Raw genomic sequence first — 16,603 nt, 5'->3', positions numbered from 1 at the left:
TATTGCATGACTCAGCAAATTCAGCTTCCTCACACAGTTGAATACACACTTCCACACACCCTCCACACAGACTATGTTCCTGTAAAAGGGTGTACATCAACATGCATCCATGTCAGTTGGGGATTACAGCACCTGATGAATGCATGCATAGAAACATTCTGACTCTCCTCATCTGTGAGGTAGACCAAATTGTCATCATGGACCTTTTATTAAATGGCACTAGTACTATCCCAGCTGTGTGCAACAGACCTGTCTGAGCTGTTAATGCTACATCATGTCTCTTACATCTGTTAGATGTCTTCAAAGAAGTCATCAAGGGCATGAATGATGACAAAACTATCATCCTTTTGAACATGACAAGCCCAAGGCATTTGACACAAATCCACATTGAGGTATTCAAATGTGACAAAAAGAGCTTGCACTGTCAGATGTGGCCATAAACACCTATATCACCAAGTGGGGAAACCACTGTATGACATACATGGTGTGAAAATATATTGAAACATGTAAAGTGGACTATATCTCATATCCAGTGATTAGGTCTGTACATCAAGGATGTCTGCTAGGCTCTTTCCTGTCCATTATTTAAGTGACAGACATCACAAATGACATATATCCTGTGTCCAAACAGCTGTCTGAAGGACTACAGATTGTGGGTAAGCATTAACTTCAGCTGTGATTTTAGTATAACACAGACAGTATCAACACACACCAAAGATTGCTGCCACAGCCACGACAACAACTGCAATGACACAAAAAGATGGGGGTATTTGTTATGTCAAGAAAACAAACACACAACCCAACTATAATGTAGACATCACAACCTATAATTAGACCAATAGGTATGTGATCTGTGTCCTGGGGTAGATGGTATGCGGAATGTACACTAGCAAGTGACCACAGTGCTGACAGCTCCCTTGTATGTGACACAGCTATTGAGTATGTGAAGGACATCCATATCGTAAGCCATAATACCTCCATAGTTCACAGCCTTCATCACAGCAATAACTGAGTACAATGCACCCTTCTTCATCTACCTCACTACACACCTTCCAGTGATGTGTAACTGAAGTGTACCACCTTTGCCACAGTGAGCTGTCACACACATTTTTGGCCATACTTAGGTATTCATTTTGTGGCATAAACATTACTGTCTCATGGTGGAGAAACTACATCACGGTGTTACACCAGATGAGTGTGTGATACCAGTTCTGATGATGAACACAGTACATACATGGCTGTTTGACAACATTAATGGCATGGGTAATATTTGTAACCTTGTGGATTATGCTATATATATATATATATATATATATATATATATATATATACATACACACACACACACACACACACACACACACACACACACACACACACGTATATATATATATATATAATATTCATATATATATATATATATATATATATATATATATATATGGATTCACTTTATAATCTTGAAATACTGAAATATCGAATTTCAATATTTTGAGACTATAAAGCTGAAAAACCAAAAAAACGAAAACCAAAACCTCAAAACCCCAAACCGCAACCATTACAGCACACATACAAACACAAGTACACCTCCCTCCGCACAACAACACAAACACACACACACACACACACACACACACACACACACACACACACACCCTTAACCCTGCACCCCCCATGTGGGGGGCTGTGCCCCCACCCCCCTACTTTTATATGCTAGCTCCAAGGTCGCACTAAACACCAACACAAACAAAACCCACCAACATACATTCCACACTCCCCCTTGCACAAATATCACCACTCTCAACACTGACACACTCACAGTCTCACCTACATAGCCTAACCCACAACTAGCACTCCCTGACACACACACAAACACAAACCCTCCCCAAAACCCTTAAAAACACCACACTTACCTGACGCACCATCAGTACCATGGGTTCGACATTGCCAGGTTCGATATGGTGCAGTTTCACGCATCTGCAGATTCGACACTGGTCTCAAAATACTGAAATTTGACATTTCAGTATTTCAAGATTCCAAAGTGTTTCTATAAATATATATATATATATATATATATATATATATATATATATATATAGCCTGTATTGATCATATACCAGTCAGCTAGCCTGTATTGATCATAATGTCACATATAGGTATACCCATATTCCTCCTGATACCTCCAGCAGATGTTACAGTGTCAGGACTGTGTGCATGATTACTCTCATAGAGTACAGACGTCATAATAGCTGTACAAGTGTGTTTGTGCAAAACCATCTCTGATCACTCTAAATCACACATGTTATATCAGAGACATGGAATTGTTACTGCTGGCATTATTCTGATATTGTCCATGATCATGCTTTTTCTAATGTTGTCCATGAACCTTTATCTGTGTTCCACTTGCCAGAGACCTGTGCTGAGATAACACTCATATTCAGACAAATCAGTTTGCACAGCTTCACAAAATGCACCCTACCCCAACTGTATATAACATCTCTGATAGATAGATGTCCTCTGCATTGTTCATGTAAGGATACTTATCTCAAACAGACATCCTCTCCATTATGTCACCTTGTGTGACAGTCATATAATACACAATTTCACTGTGCAGTCCCTACTGTACCATATTGATATATGATTGGTGCTGCTGCTACAACTGTCTTCCATTGACATGCTGACATCTGCTGTACATTAGGCTGTTTCATCTGTCATCTTTTCCTGTGTCCAGTCCTATAATTTTTCTGTGTGTCCCTGTTCAATGCACGCAATTCCCCTGAGTGTTTATTTTGCATGGCAATCCAAGTACTCTAATAAATCATTTACACAACTTCAATACAGAATGCCAAGAATGGAATTTCACAATAATATGCATTGTAGATTCACTGTCCTGTACTGTGTTTGGACCATATACTTAACAATCGTACCTCTCAACTGTCTAGATTTTCATAGAATGTCCATATTTTTGCCTTTATATCTTTTGGTGTGTTCCTTATCAAATTTCTGGTTTTCTGCCATAACATTGGGATGATCTCCGGAGTGATGTGACTCAATAATTACATACATTTGAGTTTCAGACTTCAAATCCCTCAGAACATGTATCTTAACACAAACCCCTGGTTATTCTAGCACATTTCTAAAGAGTCAATATGTCAAATATGTCCGTATTTCTGGGTCATTGTCACCCCATCATGTTGGCCTTTGTCCAAGTGTCTTGCACAAGAGATTAAGAGCTATCTGTTAAGCCCAGGTGATCTTTGTGGCATTCTGGACAAAACCATAGACCTTCAGTGTTCTGATTTAACCAGGATTACTATCCATGTTTGCTTATATAGTTTCCTAGCCAGCAACACTGTTGCCAGCCACAAAACATTCCTTATTTATGCTTAAACATGGTGCAAGTCATGAATATGCAATGAGTGCTCCTGCTCACAGTACATCACCACACACATATGTAAACTCCGTGTAGGCTTTGTGCAAAGTCTATGCAGAGCTTATTGAATCCCATTGTTTGTATATGTACTGTAAATATTTTAAACAACTATGGATTAATTGTTAACTCCATCTCTGCAATGTTTCTCTGGACATAACACACTATAAGAAGCTTAATGATCTGCAATAAGCATATGTTTTTTTTTTTCCAATACACTTTAAAAACATACAGTTTTGGATTTGTTCCTATATATTCTACCATTCTTGGTTATTTATTTATTATTTATTTGACATTTGTTAAAGTCCGACTGGGTGCAAGCCTGTTTTCAGCGGAGGCCCCGGAAGAAAAGCTCTAGAAGTACAATTTACATTGCAGAAATGTACAAAACATAATCTAATATTAATTTTCAAATATAATGCAAACAGTAAGTAAAAAGATATAGGAAAAAATGTAATGCAGATATAAATGTATGCAAAAATTACTGAAAAATGTACAGTAGTAGCTAAGAAGATCAGAGATGCAAAGAGGCAGGGGAAGAGAAGAAATTAAGGAAATAAGAGATAAGGATAAAAATTAGAGTGAGGAGACAGAAAGTTATCCAGGAGAGAGAAAGCTATCCAGGCATGATACAAGAACAGATCCAATTATTGCTTAAATATTCTTTAAGAAGGGGGTTGAATTTGGTGGAAGTAGGGTTAATTAGTATATGCTGGGGAATACAGTTCCATACTTTTGTGATTTGCTTTGCAAATAAGGAATCTCCAAAAGAGTTATTGGATATCTTAACTTCTAGCAGTAGTTTATTTGTTGAGTGGAAAGTGTGGGTGGTGGTATAAGGTAGAACTAGGTTATTTAGGGCAGGACAGGCATTGGGTTGATGAAGGATGTTATGAGCAATTGGGTGTTGGTTAAATGATAGAAGGTTTGGTAGTTCAAGCCAGTGTAATTGTTTCAGAGCTGCACCACAATGAGTTCTATTTTGAAGACCAGCAGCAAATCAAGCTATTTTATGGTAGCAAACCTCTAATTTGGACAGATCAGATCTTCTAAGGTTACTGAAAATAGGGGAGGCATATAATAATGTGGACAGAAGGTGTGTTCTAGCAATGGCCTGTCAAGTGGAAGGGGTGAGGAAAGCTTTTGACCTATATAGGCATCCAAGCTTAATATGAACCTTTTGTGGTTATCATAGTTTAGTGAGCAATCTATTGTGAAACCAAGCAACTTAGCACTGTCTGTTGGTTTAATGATAGTGCCATTGAAGGACAGTATGTGAGTTGGGATAGTGCAATCTGTAGATTTGTTTATTGGAAAATATTAATTTTGTCTTATTAGGGTTTGGAATAAGTTGTCTATCTCTGAGGAAATGCTCAATATCTGAAAAAGCATTCTGAGTTTTAGATATGAGTTCAGGGAGGGAGGGGGCTTTACAAATGACAGTGAAATCATCTGCGTATTATAAAATAATAGCTTGTTTAGATGAAGAACTAAGATTGTTTGTAGAGAAAAAAAAATAGATGGCCAAGAATAGAGCCTTGTGGGACTCCTACAGTAACAGGTATAAGGGTAGATGTTTCATCTTTCCCTACAACAGGTTGTTGGTGGCTAGATAGATAGCTGTGAAACCAAGTGATGGATGATAGTGAAAGATGGATAGATGATAGATCTTGAAGAAGGTTTTGATGGGATACAGCATCCAATGCTTTTGACATATCTAAGAAAATGGTGGAGACAAGGTTGTTATTATTTTTATGGTAGTTAATGGTGTTAGTGAAACCTAAAAGAGTTGTGGTGCTATCACTTGGTCTAAAATCAAGCTGAGATATGGAGAGGATGTTATTTTGTAGTAGATGGGTTAGTAGTTGAGAATGTATGCACTTTTCAAGAATTTTGCTAAGGGGGAAAGTACATCAATGGGTCTGTAGATGTAAAAGTCTGTGGATGAACCGCCTTTATGTAAAGAAATATTATAGGAAAGTTTCCAGACTACTGGAACATTTTACTCAGCAATGGAGCAAGTTATAAGTAAGGAGACTGGGTATGAGATAGAATCAGCAGCAAGTTTAAGAAATTCACTCAGGAGTTGATCTACAGCAAGTCTGGTGGGTTTTAGTTGAAGAAGGAGTTTTTAATTCATGTAGTCTGAACAGGATGAAATGAGTGTATCAGACTGATGGGTAGAAGTTATGGGGATGAACAGAGGAGTATTGTTATTATTCTTAGCTAAGACCTGAATGGACTTTACAAAGTGTGAATTGAATTGGGCTGCAATCCTAATGTTAGAATTAAGGGTGATAGGTGAAGTGGAAGTGGTTTGTTCAGGATTTAAGAGTTGTTTAATAGAATACCAGAATTTCTGAGGGTTGTTTTTATGTTTTTGTTGGATCGGGGTGTAGTAGGATTTTTTTCTCTAAACAAATATGCTTTTTGGGTAGGTTTCATAGCCGGCGAAAGTTATGAAGGAAAGCTTGGGTTTTAGATAACTGATACTTTATCCGTGCTGTGTCTCTTTGTTTCATTATAATTAAGGTGTCTTTAGTAAGCCAATGAGTAAGTGTGGATTTGCAGTGAATTTTTCTAAAAGGGGCCAGCATGTTTAGGAAGTTTAAGAATGAGTAGTTGAAGTAGTCAACAACCTGATCAAGGGGACGTTGTCTTAAGGGGAACAGTTGTGATGCTTTAAGAGGGAATTAAAGGTATCTGAGGAGAAGTGCTTTTTGGTATGAACATGTTTATAGATGGTAGTTTTAGATGGGTGAGCTTTGTGCCTAATTAGATAGGCAAGGGAATGATCACTAAGGGTATCTGGGAGGCAGCCAAACTGTGAGCATATGTTTGGGTGACTAGAGAGAATCCTGTTTATTATTGTGTTTGTCAACCCTTGTACGTGTAGAAATGAGTTGAGAGAATCCAAAGAGGTTGATATAATTTACTGGATTTGTAGAGATGCATGTGGACTAGTCAAAATTAAAGCCACCTAAGATAAGTATTTCCTGATTGTATGTAGTACAGACCCAGTTAAGCAGGTTTTCTATGATAACACTGTTATTTCCAGGAGGGCGATATACTGCTATAAGGATAATTGACTTATTTATGTTAAGCTGAAGATGTGAGATTGAAATTTCAGAGTCATAAGCTAGTGGAGGGATAGAATAAAGTTGAAGCAGGTGAAGATTATTTCTGTATATGATTTCTAAACCACCACCACATTTATGTAATCTATCAGCTCTAAGAATATTTGTGTTATGAAATTCTTCATTTTTATTATGATTCTTTAGCCATGTTTCAGTAAGAATTGTAATGTCTGGGGAATATAGTGCCAAGGTTGCTTGAAATTCAGGTATTTTATTTAGAATACTTCTAAGGTTAATGTTTAAGATTAATAAATCAGATGAAATGCATGTAAAGAGAGATTAATTTAGCAGAGGAGAGGTATGTTGTGAGAGGGGTGTTTAAAAGTTAGGGTTAGGTCCAGGATTTGGATGAATGTCACAACTAAGATAAAGTAGATAGGAATTTATAAAGAAGCAGAGCAAGGGCTTGATAATGAGCTTATAGTACTCATGCAGAATATGTGAGGGTATTTGGTTTGAAGTGTATTTTAGAGTATAAAATTGGATAGGTGTTTTATAGAACAGTTGAGGATATATAAAGATGTAAATAGGCAGGTAAGATGTATAAGGGAATACAGAAGTAGTTGTTGTGATTGTATATTGGACCTATAGATGGTGAAAGGAGTTAAAGTGATAAGTAGTTGTGAGTAAGGAGAAGAGAACTACAGTAAGTAGCAGCATAATAAGTAATGGAGTGGTTAGAAAAGAAAATAGAGATGGGTAATGAATAATAAGGTAGCAGAGTGAGTGAAGAGGTAATAAAGATAGAAGCAAGTGAAATAAATTTAGGAAAGTAGAATTGCTTAAATGTGAGTTAGGTTGGGGGTAGTTATGAAAGAAAGTAGTTAGGATAGAAAAGCAGAGTTAGCAAAAATTGGGTGATGGATGGGAGGGATAAAATTGCTATTGGCTGTAATAGGTTGAGAAAGGAGAGGGTGTGACTACAGAAGTATAAATCAAAGGTAATTGGAGGTGGTAAGGAATGGAGGTAGGGTAGGGGAGAGGAGTGAGCCTGGAACAATGTGGAGGGCAAATGGATTGGGATGTACCCACCCTCAAACAGACACAAGAGAGCAAGAGAAAAAAGGCAAATAAAACTATCTCCAGCAATAACAAAGGTAGAGGAATAATGGTTTAAGAATTAAAGTAGCAGATGAAGGGAGAGAAGATTATATACAAACCTAAATTCAAGAAGAGTCCTATAAAGGATGAAGATAAAAACCCAAGACAATAAGTGAGAGAGAGAAAAAAGAGAAAAAATAGGAAATGAGTATAGGAAGAAAAGTCAGTGCAAAGATAGAGAGTTAATGCATTATATGTCTGTAAGATTGGTCAAATGGAAAAATATAATCACAAGGAGCAGATGAATACTGTAAAAGTAAAATAGGTATTTATATTGTTTGCTTGTGTTTTTGTACTTTTGGGTCATGGTTGAAAAAGGTCTTTGGACCAATCCACATTCCAAGCTACCAAATAGCAAATAAATAAATTCAGAGGCACCAAATACATTTGACAGAAAAGGTTGATTGACCTATTGATCTCACTATTGGTGAATTGATTTTTACTATGGCAATTTCAGCAGATACTCAATGTAAAAAGGGTCAGTGTCCTGCAGATGTTGCCCTGGCTGCAAACAAACTTCAATTGTCTATTCTACACTGTTAGGAATTGTTGCCATTAATGTTCACTTTTTCGATTGTGTCTTTATCATTGCAACTACCTCCAGGGTATTACAATGATGATTTAATGAATATTATTATTTTTGCCAGTCATTATGGCCTACAGCATTTAATTTTACATTATTGCAAAGCCAATCAATGTTATGTAGATTGATAAGTTTCTGGTCAACCTTTCCCTCCCCTATATTTAATGTGGTGCCTTTCTGTGTTGCAATCACTAAAGTTTAGAAGAAGTACAGTTGTGTAAGTAAACTTTCCCTAACAATAGATGATTGAATAATCACTGCCGCAGTAGCCTATGTTACATAGTTTATATCTTGGCAAAAATAAGTATAACAGCTGGCCAGTATCCAAAGCTTCAGGGTATCTTCCACATCCCCAAACTTTTAGTCATCTTGTGCTGAGATGACTAAAAAAGAGGTTTGGGTGCCAAGCCCTGAAGAGGCTTTATGATAACAGAGAGAGAGAGAGAGAGAGAGAGAGAGAGAGAGAGACAAAGAGAGGCCAACGCCCTGAAAATGACAATGCTTGGAAAATAATAATGTTCATACCCTTACATAGAAACGTACAGAAACAAGAGGATGGAGGGAGGGAGGGAGTAGCTACTGCAGCAGTGATGATTTGAGCATATATTGTTATGGTACATTTTCTGACAGATCTGCACTGTTATTCATATGGCTCATGGCTATTGTAGCCTCCACTATTTGGGTAGATTAACATAGCTTATATTGTCTGGGAGGAGAAAAATGAGGGTCCATGAGCTGAGGAGAATGGTCATAGTATGGCTTGTCCTAAATTTGGAGAAGACGTCTAGTTTAAAGATCAAAGTAAACTTTATTGTCATTCAAATTTACACCACAGTGCAGCTGAACAAAATTATTGCTTTGTTCCCAGTGCACAGACATACATAGAGAAAAATATTTGTGTAAAAAAGTAATTTGACATCACAAAAACATAACATATAAATAGAAATAGATAAAACAACATATAGATATTGCACAGTGTATATTACACTCTCATGAATTTCTTGTATGGGGTACAGGTGAAGAACAGACAGAATTGCACATTCAAATATGGACATTTACTGTCTATATTGCACTCATATGAACTGTGTAAAATTAGTAAAAACAATTAGAACTTGATGAGCCTGTAATTTGTATTATTGCTGATCAGCTTTATACATCCCTAGGTGATTGGGGGGAGGTTAAGTTTATAATGCTTTGTTAAGTGTGCAGAGAGGACCAAGCTGCTCCTTCTAGAATAATTCTAAAATCCACCCCTTTCCAAAAATCCACAGATGAAGCCAAGGCCCCAGTAGAATGAACTTTGAACCTGCCAAGAATCGTTTTGTTGTGGTGGGTACAGCAAAAAGTAATGCTATGAAACAGCTTTTTGGAAACAGTCTAAACTGATGCAGGTTGTTGTTTTTTACCTTTACAAGAAAAGAACAACAGATCAGAGATCCTGCAAGAGTCTTCTCTATCAAGATAGTACTTTAGTTGGTGTCCAAGGTATGAAATATCCTGTCTCACTCATGATTCTGGAAGAGAGAGGAGACCGAAAGCTTGGAGAAAGGTAAACGTGGCTACAACTATAGGCATAAATAGGGGATTAGTTGTTAAGAAAACCCTGTCTATGTACAGAAATGAACCTATAAACCTATGAAAAAAGATGAGGTTGTTCCATCATATGAGCCTGCAACTCTTTTTTCAGAAAGTGAGAACAATTATTAACACCGTTATCCATATCAAGATCCTCAGGACGCATTGATTAGCTATTCAAATGGAACAACAGTGAGTTAGACTAATACCTAATTAAGATCGCAAGGAGGAGACAACTGAATTCTAGGAGTTTTCATATGCAATACCCTTTCCAAAAACATATGAGAGGCTGCATTGAAATGGCCAGCTAATGAACCTTGACTGAGGGGGAAGATATGTCATAGGATAGTAATTCACAGAAAAAAATGTACAACCAGCAAAACATTAGCCCTGAATGGATGCTGGTTCTTTTCTTTGCCCCAATTAGCGACTATTTTCCATTTACTAATATATGATTTTGTTTTTGAGGATTTATTACCCACTTCAGTATCTGCTGTACATCCTCATAAAAAGGTGCCTAAAGGTTTAAACATTATATAATCCAGGCAGTCAGTTATAGATGTTATGGCTGGGATGTATCAAAATCCCTGGTCTAGTGTGAGTACATCCAGTATGTGAGGAAGCTAGTAATAGCTACCACTGGTGATTCCAAAAGTAAGAAGAATCACTGTTTCCTGGGACAGAATGGACTCCTCACAACTATTTTTGGAGAGTCACTCTGAATCGTCAGAATGCCCCTGAATTTACTGGAATGGGTGGAAAAGCATACAAGAAAATTCCCACCCAAGGAAAAACAGCCACCAGTCTTTCAGGCATTCAAAGATGGGGACCTAAAGCAGAATTTTGCCAAATCCTAGTTAAGAGTGGAGGTAAAAATCCTTTTAAAGTGTTATCCACAGTTAGATCAAATATTGAAAGACCCTCTGGTGCAATTTTTATTCATGAGGGTCTGTCATTGAATAACACATCATCATGTAAAATGCCTGTTGGGTGATATTGTGCTGAAAAAAAAACAATATCTAAGGCTATTACAGTTAGTCTGCATAGAGGGTATGACCTGCTTGTCCCTTACTTGTTTATGTGTCTTGTCACTGTGGTATTATCTGTAAACACTTATAAAGGCCCTGGGAACCAAACATGAATGAGAGAGTTAAGAACATTTATAAGATCTAAAATGTTTTCTATATTTATGTGTTAATGGTTAGCTTTGCCTGTTCCAAAAACCTTGCACTTTTATTCCTAAAGAAACTGCTCCCCAAACAAAGTCTGAGACATTTGCAGTCACTGAATGTGTTGGAGCTGGGAGTGAGAATGGGAGACCTGGATTAACAAATTGTATTGTGGCTTCAGCCAATAATCTCACTATTTACAAATTACAAAACTGAAAAGTTAGGGGGGTATGGATGTTGAGACCATAAAATGTACAGGTACCAATTGATTTTTGTTATGTGGAGTCTTGCAAAAGGTATCGTGAATCTAGTTCTGATTGTATTAATTGAGTGGTACTCTCAGTTAGCTTTTCTTAGAGAGGGCCTCCCTGAACCCTTGTGGCAGGAGAGTGCAGTTAAAGACCCATCTGATTGAAGGTTGTTGGACCAGGGCTCAGTTTTTGAGCTTTTTAATTGGTTAATTCATTTTAAAAAGGGCTCACACAGTTGCTACATAAGCCCAGTGTGTGGTCGAGTTTGCACCTGTTTTAACACAGCTTCACAGAGTTTGGCAACCAGACACTGCTCTACTGTCTTCATCTGAGCAAACCAAAAAAATCTGTTTGCTTTCTGCAAACAGTAAGCATATGATTACATTGTATTTTGCACTTCTGACTGCATTGCTGCACTGCTGAATACTTGAATTGTTTTTTGCTACTTTGTTGCAAATTGTCTGCTGTAGGACAGACTAAATTCAGACTTGCTGAGTCCAGTCTAGTTCTGATTGTATTAATTGATCACTAATCCCAGCTATCTTTTCTTAGAGAGGACCCCCCTGCACCCTTGTGGTAGGAGAGTGCAGTTAAGAACCCATCTGATTGAAAGTTGCTGGACCAGGGCTCAGTTCTGAGGTTTTTAATTGGTTAGTAGAGTTTAAAAAGGGTCCTTTCAGTTGGTACATAAGCCCAGCGTGTACATGGGTTTGCTTGTTTTAACATGGCTGCACAGAGTTTGGTGATCAACAACTGCTCTGCTATTTTCATCTGAGCAATCTGAGGCATCTGTTTGCATGTAGCACACCATCATGCACCACAGTGCAGTGGGGCTAAACATTGGTGGTTATAGACGCAAAAGCTAAAGTAGATTTATTTTCTCTTAGTAGCTGCTCATGCTCTTACTGAGGAGTCCCTTAAATTACACATAGCTTCTCAGAGAGCACCTTAGCTGGGCTTTCTATAGCATGTGCTACTTGAACTGAAACCTCCTAATCCCTAATAGTTTTGAACCCTTATAAGTTCATAGGTTGGTACTAGGCTATCAGCCCTAGGGCCTATACAAGACTAGCCAAGCAATTACCTGGATATTTCTTCCCACAATATTTACTTCCCTGGACCCCTGTCTAGTAGGGTGACTGACGTGATCCCCAGGATGAATTTCCTATCTCCCATGCAGTCATCAAGGTTCCTTTTGAAGAGGGCTAAGGAGGCACTCTGCTTGATATGTATGGGCAGTCTATTCCAGAGTATGGGGAGTCTCTGGGTCAGGAACCTATCCCTCCAGTATGTTTTGTTCATTGTGATGACAAGGTTTAGATCCCTGGAGCGTGTGGCTCTGAGGAATTGGGATTTCTTTAAGTGGAGCATGTCCAGCAGCTCAGGGTTTGTCATGCCCTTGCATGTTAAGCAGAGATAGCCTTTGAGTAGATGATATGCCACAGAGTATAGCTGGAGTTTTTTTAGACAGTCAACATAGGGCATCTGCTTTAGGCCTGTGCTTCTTTTAGTGAGGTATTTCTGCTGCCTTTCCAGCTTTTGCAGATGTCTTGTGAGGTACATACCAAATGGGGCGTTGTACTCTATAATGGGTCTAATGAGGGATGAGTACAGTGGGACAATGAACTCCTTTTTTCTGGATGAAAAGCCCTTAGTGATGAGATGTGCCACATAGAAGGATTTCCTGACTGTTGTGGTGATGTGGTTATCGAAGGTGAGACCGCTGTCCACCTGTTTCCCTAAGTCTCTCATCACACTTTCAGTGTTTAGTGTACTGCCACCTATGTGGTAATTCATGGGTACATGTTTTTTCTCAAAGGGGATAACTGTACATTTCTTGGCATTAAGCTTGAGCCCATGGCTCTGGCACTAAGCATCTGTTTCTGTATGTCCCTTTTGTAGAATATCCACATCATTTGGGGATTCAATAATGGCTCTCAGTTTGCAGTCATCTGTGAACTTTGTTAGCCAGAGTCTCTTAGTGTTGACCTGTACTTCAGAGAAGTAGATGCCAAACAAGAGTGGTCCCAAAACTGAACCCTGAGGTACTCCACTTGTCACTTGTCTGGAGCTGGATTTGGAGTCGGCTACTTTTACAGTCTGGGTTCTGTCAGTAAGCCAGTTGGCAACCCATCGAGTGATGTAGGGATTTATGCCCAGCTTAGTAAGTTTATCTATGATTCCAGAGTGGGGGATGGTGTCGAAGGTCTTGGCGAGGTCTAGATAGGCTGTGTGGATTGCCTTACCCTCATCCATAGCTCTGGAGACTGATTCGAAGAAGTCAATCAGGTTCAGGAGACAAGATTGACACTTCACAAACCCAAACTGGGTGGGGCCCAATGTCTGAAGGTTGCCAATGTCTTTGTTTATAAGTTCCATGATAATGCGTTCCATGCCCTTGCAGATCAGGCTCATCAGACTGATGGCACAGTAGTTCCTGTGATCCAAGGTGGATCCCTCCTTGTGGAGTGGGATAACTGTAGCAGTGCGCCACTCAGTGGGTGCGACGCCTGAGGTGAGGCTATGATTAAACATGACACTTAGGTGAGGTGCCAGTTCATTTTGTAGTTGAGAGCCCCAATAGTATTGTCCCAGTATCTAACTCCCAATTAAATCACATCCTTCCATTACTCTCCCCACTAAAGAAATCAGATTTATACCTAGCATTATGGTTGGTCAGTTCTCCTCCATTTCTCCTGCCAGCCTGATTGACATGGGTATCCTGAGGCAGTGTAGCAATTGCCTCATGTACACTGGCAAGCCACTACTCCTAAATAATTCAAGTTCAATATGTAAGAGATGCATTTACATTATGAATTTGGAATCCTTGCTCTCTCTTTCACAGAACAGTGTCACTGAATAGGTTGTCAGCCTACATGCTACACCTCTTGCATAAATCATGCACTCAGCATACAAACTATCATATGGGGAAGTACATACCAAAAATTTACTTAAACACCAGAGATCTCTGAAATACAAACATTCTACACCTAATACAGTACCTACAGCCCTCAATACACCTAAAATCTATCAAGCCCCTAAGGCAAAGTACACCTAAACCAAACTTTTTAGTCACTGGTGATGCCATAGTGAGACACACAGATGCCCCACTCACCAGGCTGGACAAGGAGAAGGTACAGCCAGCTGCCTGTTGGGTGTCAGGATCCATCACATCACACATGCACTGAAGTCTCTCAACAACAAGTACTGTAATAGTTCACGTTTGTCTGAATGACTTGAGACATAACTCACTGGACTATATGAAGAGAGACATGACTGAGGGCTCTGAATATATGTCTCAGGCAGGTATGTCCCTAGCCTTGAGCAGCATGCTGCCCTCACCTAAGATGGTACCACAATATAAACAAAAAAATTACTTCAACAATTGCCTTAGCTTCTGGTATCATTCAAATGGGATCCAGTACCTGTCAGCCTGGGATGACATGATAGATAGACCATGTTGTTTTGCCAGAGATGGTCTTCATCTGTCACCTCTACAATCTTGGTTACTGATTATGGCACTTGCCTCCCCCATAGTGCCTTTTTTAGGCACTGTAACAAGAACAAAATACCCAATGTAAAAATATCTTCAAAAAACAACCTCAAAGTTATGCTGCTAAATGCTAAGAGTCTAAACGTGAAATTGCACTCACTGGAAGCAGCCCTCACCTTAGAAGATGCTGACATCTCTGCAGTCACAGAGACTTGGTTTAAGGCTGCAGAAAGCACCCTGGCCCTACCAGGTTATAAAGCCTTCCACACATTCAGACCACAAACTGAAAGTGTGAGAACTAAAGCAGGTGAAGTATCAATATTCATCAAAGATAAAAATACCTCTAGATTGGTTAAACAGAATGATCCCCTTGAACTACTCCAGGTCCAATTGACTGTAGGTAGAGTCCCTCTTCAAGTTATTGCCAGCTATAGGACCCCCACCATGAAACAGATTACCTACACTGCCTACTTGGAACTATTTGAGTCACTCAAGATACAACCGAACTACCCACCCATAGACTGGGAAAATTATACATGTACTAATGCACTTGCCCAGAGGTTCTTGGACTTTGTCAACTCCAATGCCCTGGATCAGTTGGTTGACACCCCCAAAAGGGTCCAAACATTCAGAATCTGGTGCTCACTAACATGGGTGATTGTTGTACCGCCCATGTGCATCCGTCCTTGGTGAGGTCTGATCATACATCAGTCTTGGTAGATGTAAAAAAATAACATTTGACCCCCTATTAGCAGCAATTAGACTAAAAACTTTTCCAAAGCCAATTACAACCTATTACATGATGGCATTAATAGCTTCATTGCCCCTGCCCTCACATATGCCAAGGACACCTATGCGGGGATATACACAAATGCCTTGTATGAACATCTATAAAATTACATTGACTCAGCCTTACCTAATAGGTCCAAAGCAAGAGCCTCAAGAAAGTACAAACCTGCCTGGTGAACATTCACCATAAACAGGTTATATAATAAGAGAAAGGAATTGCTGTCCAAGAGCAGGACGCCAAATGTCTCTGAATTGGACGCACTCCCTCCTCAGCTTAAACAAGCATATAAGACACCTAGTAAAGTATTCTAAAGCTAACTATGAATCCAGATTAGCCTCCTTAGCTAAGGATAACCATAAGGCCTTTAGCTACATCCAAAACCTTAAAATTAAAATCCCAGAGGTGCACAGAAGTGGTTGTTAATGGCACCACATATACTGAACCCTTGGAATTAGCCAGTCTGCTAGCTGACAAGTTCAATGAAAACATAACTCCTCCCCCTGTCCCTGCCACATATCCCCCAAAGCATCACTCCCACCTGCCCTCCAACTAGTATCTTCAAGGATCAGGTCTTACATGCTCTCTCCAAATCCAAAAACACTGTGTTTATGGGACCTGAAAATATCCTAGGCTGTGTTCTTAATGATTTAAAACAGGAATTACCTGCACCACTAGACCACTAGGTTCTCCTTTCAACCACAGCATAAGCACTGTTTTTTTTCCCTGCTGAATGGAAAACAGCAACCATCATCCTGTTACATAAAGGAGGTGCCTCCACTGACTCTGGGAACTATAGACGCATAAGCCTGACCAGCCTTATCTGCAAGGCTATGGAGAGAATCATGATGGATCTCATCAATAAAGATATAGGAGACCTCCAAATGCTTAACCTGACCCAGTATGGCTTCATTAAAAGGAGATCCTGACTATTGAACTTGGTGGACTTCTTTGAGACAGTCACTAAAGCCCTGGACAAAGATAAATCTGTACATACGGCCTACCTGGACCTAGCCAAGGCCTTTGACATTATCCCCAACTCAGGCATCATTGATAAACTCACCCCACTGGAGATCA

The sequence above is a fragment of the Protopterus annectens genome, chromosome 1.part0 (assembly GCF_019279795.1).
Source record: "Protopterus annectens isolate FY-2018-M chromosome 1.part0, PAN1.0, whole genome shotgun sequence".
Lineage (NCBI taxonomy): Eukaryota > Metazoa > Chordata > Ceratodontiformes > Protopteridae > Protopterus > Protopterus annectens.
The sequence above is the reverse complement of the archived record's forward strand: the minus strand, read 5'-3'. Positions refer to the sequence as shown.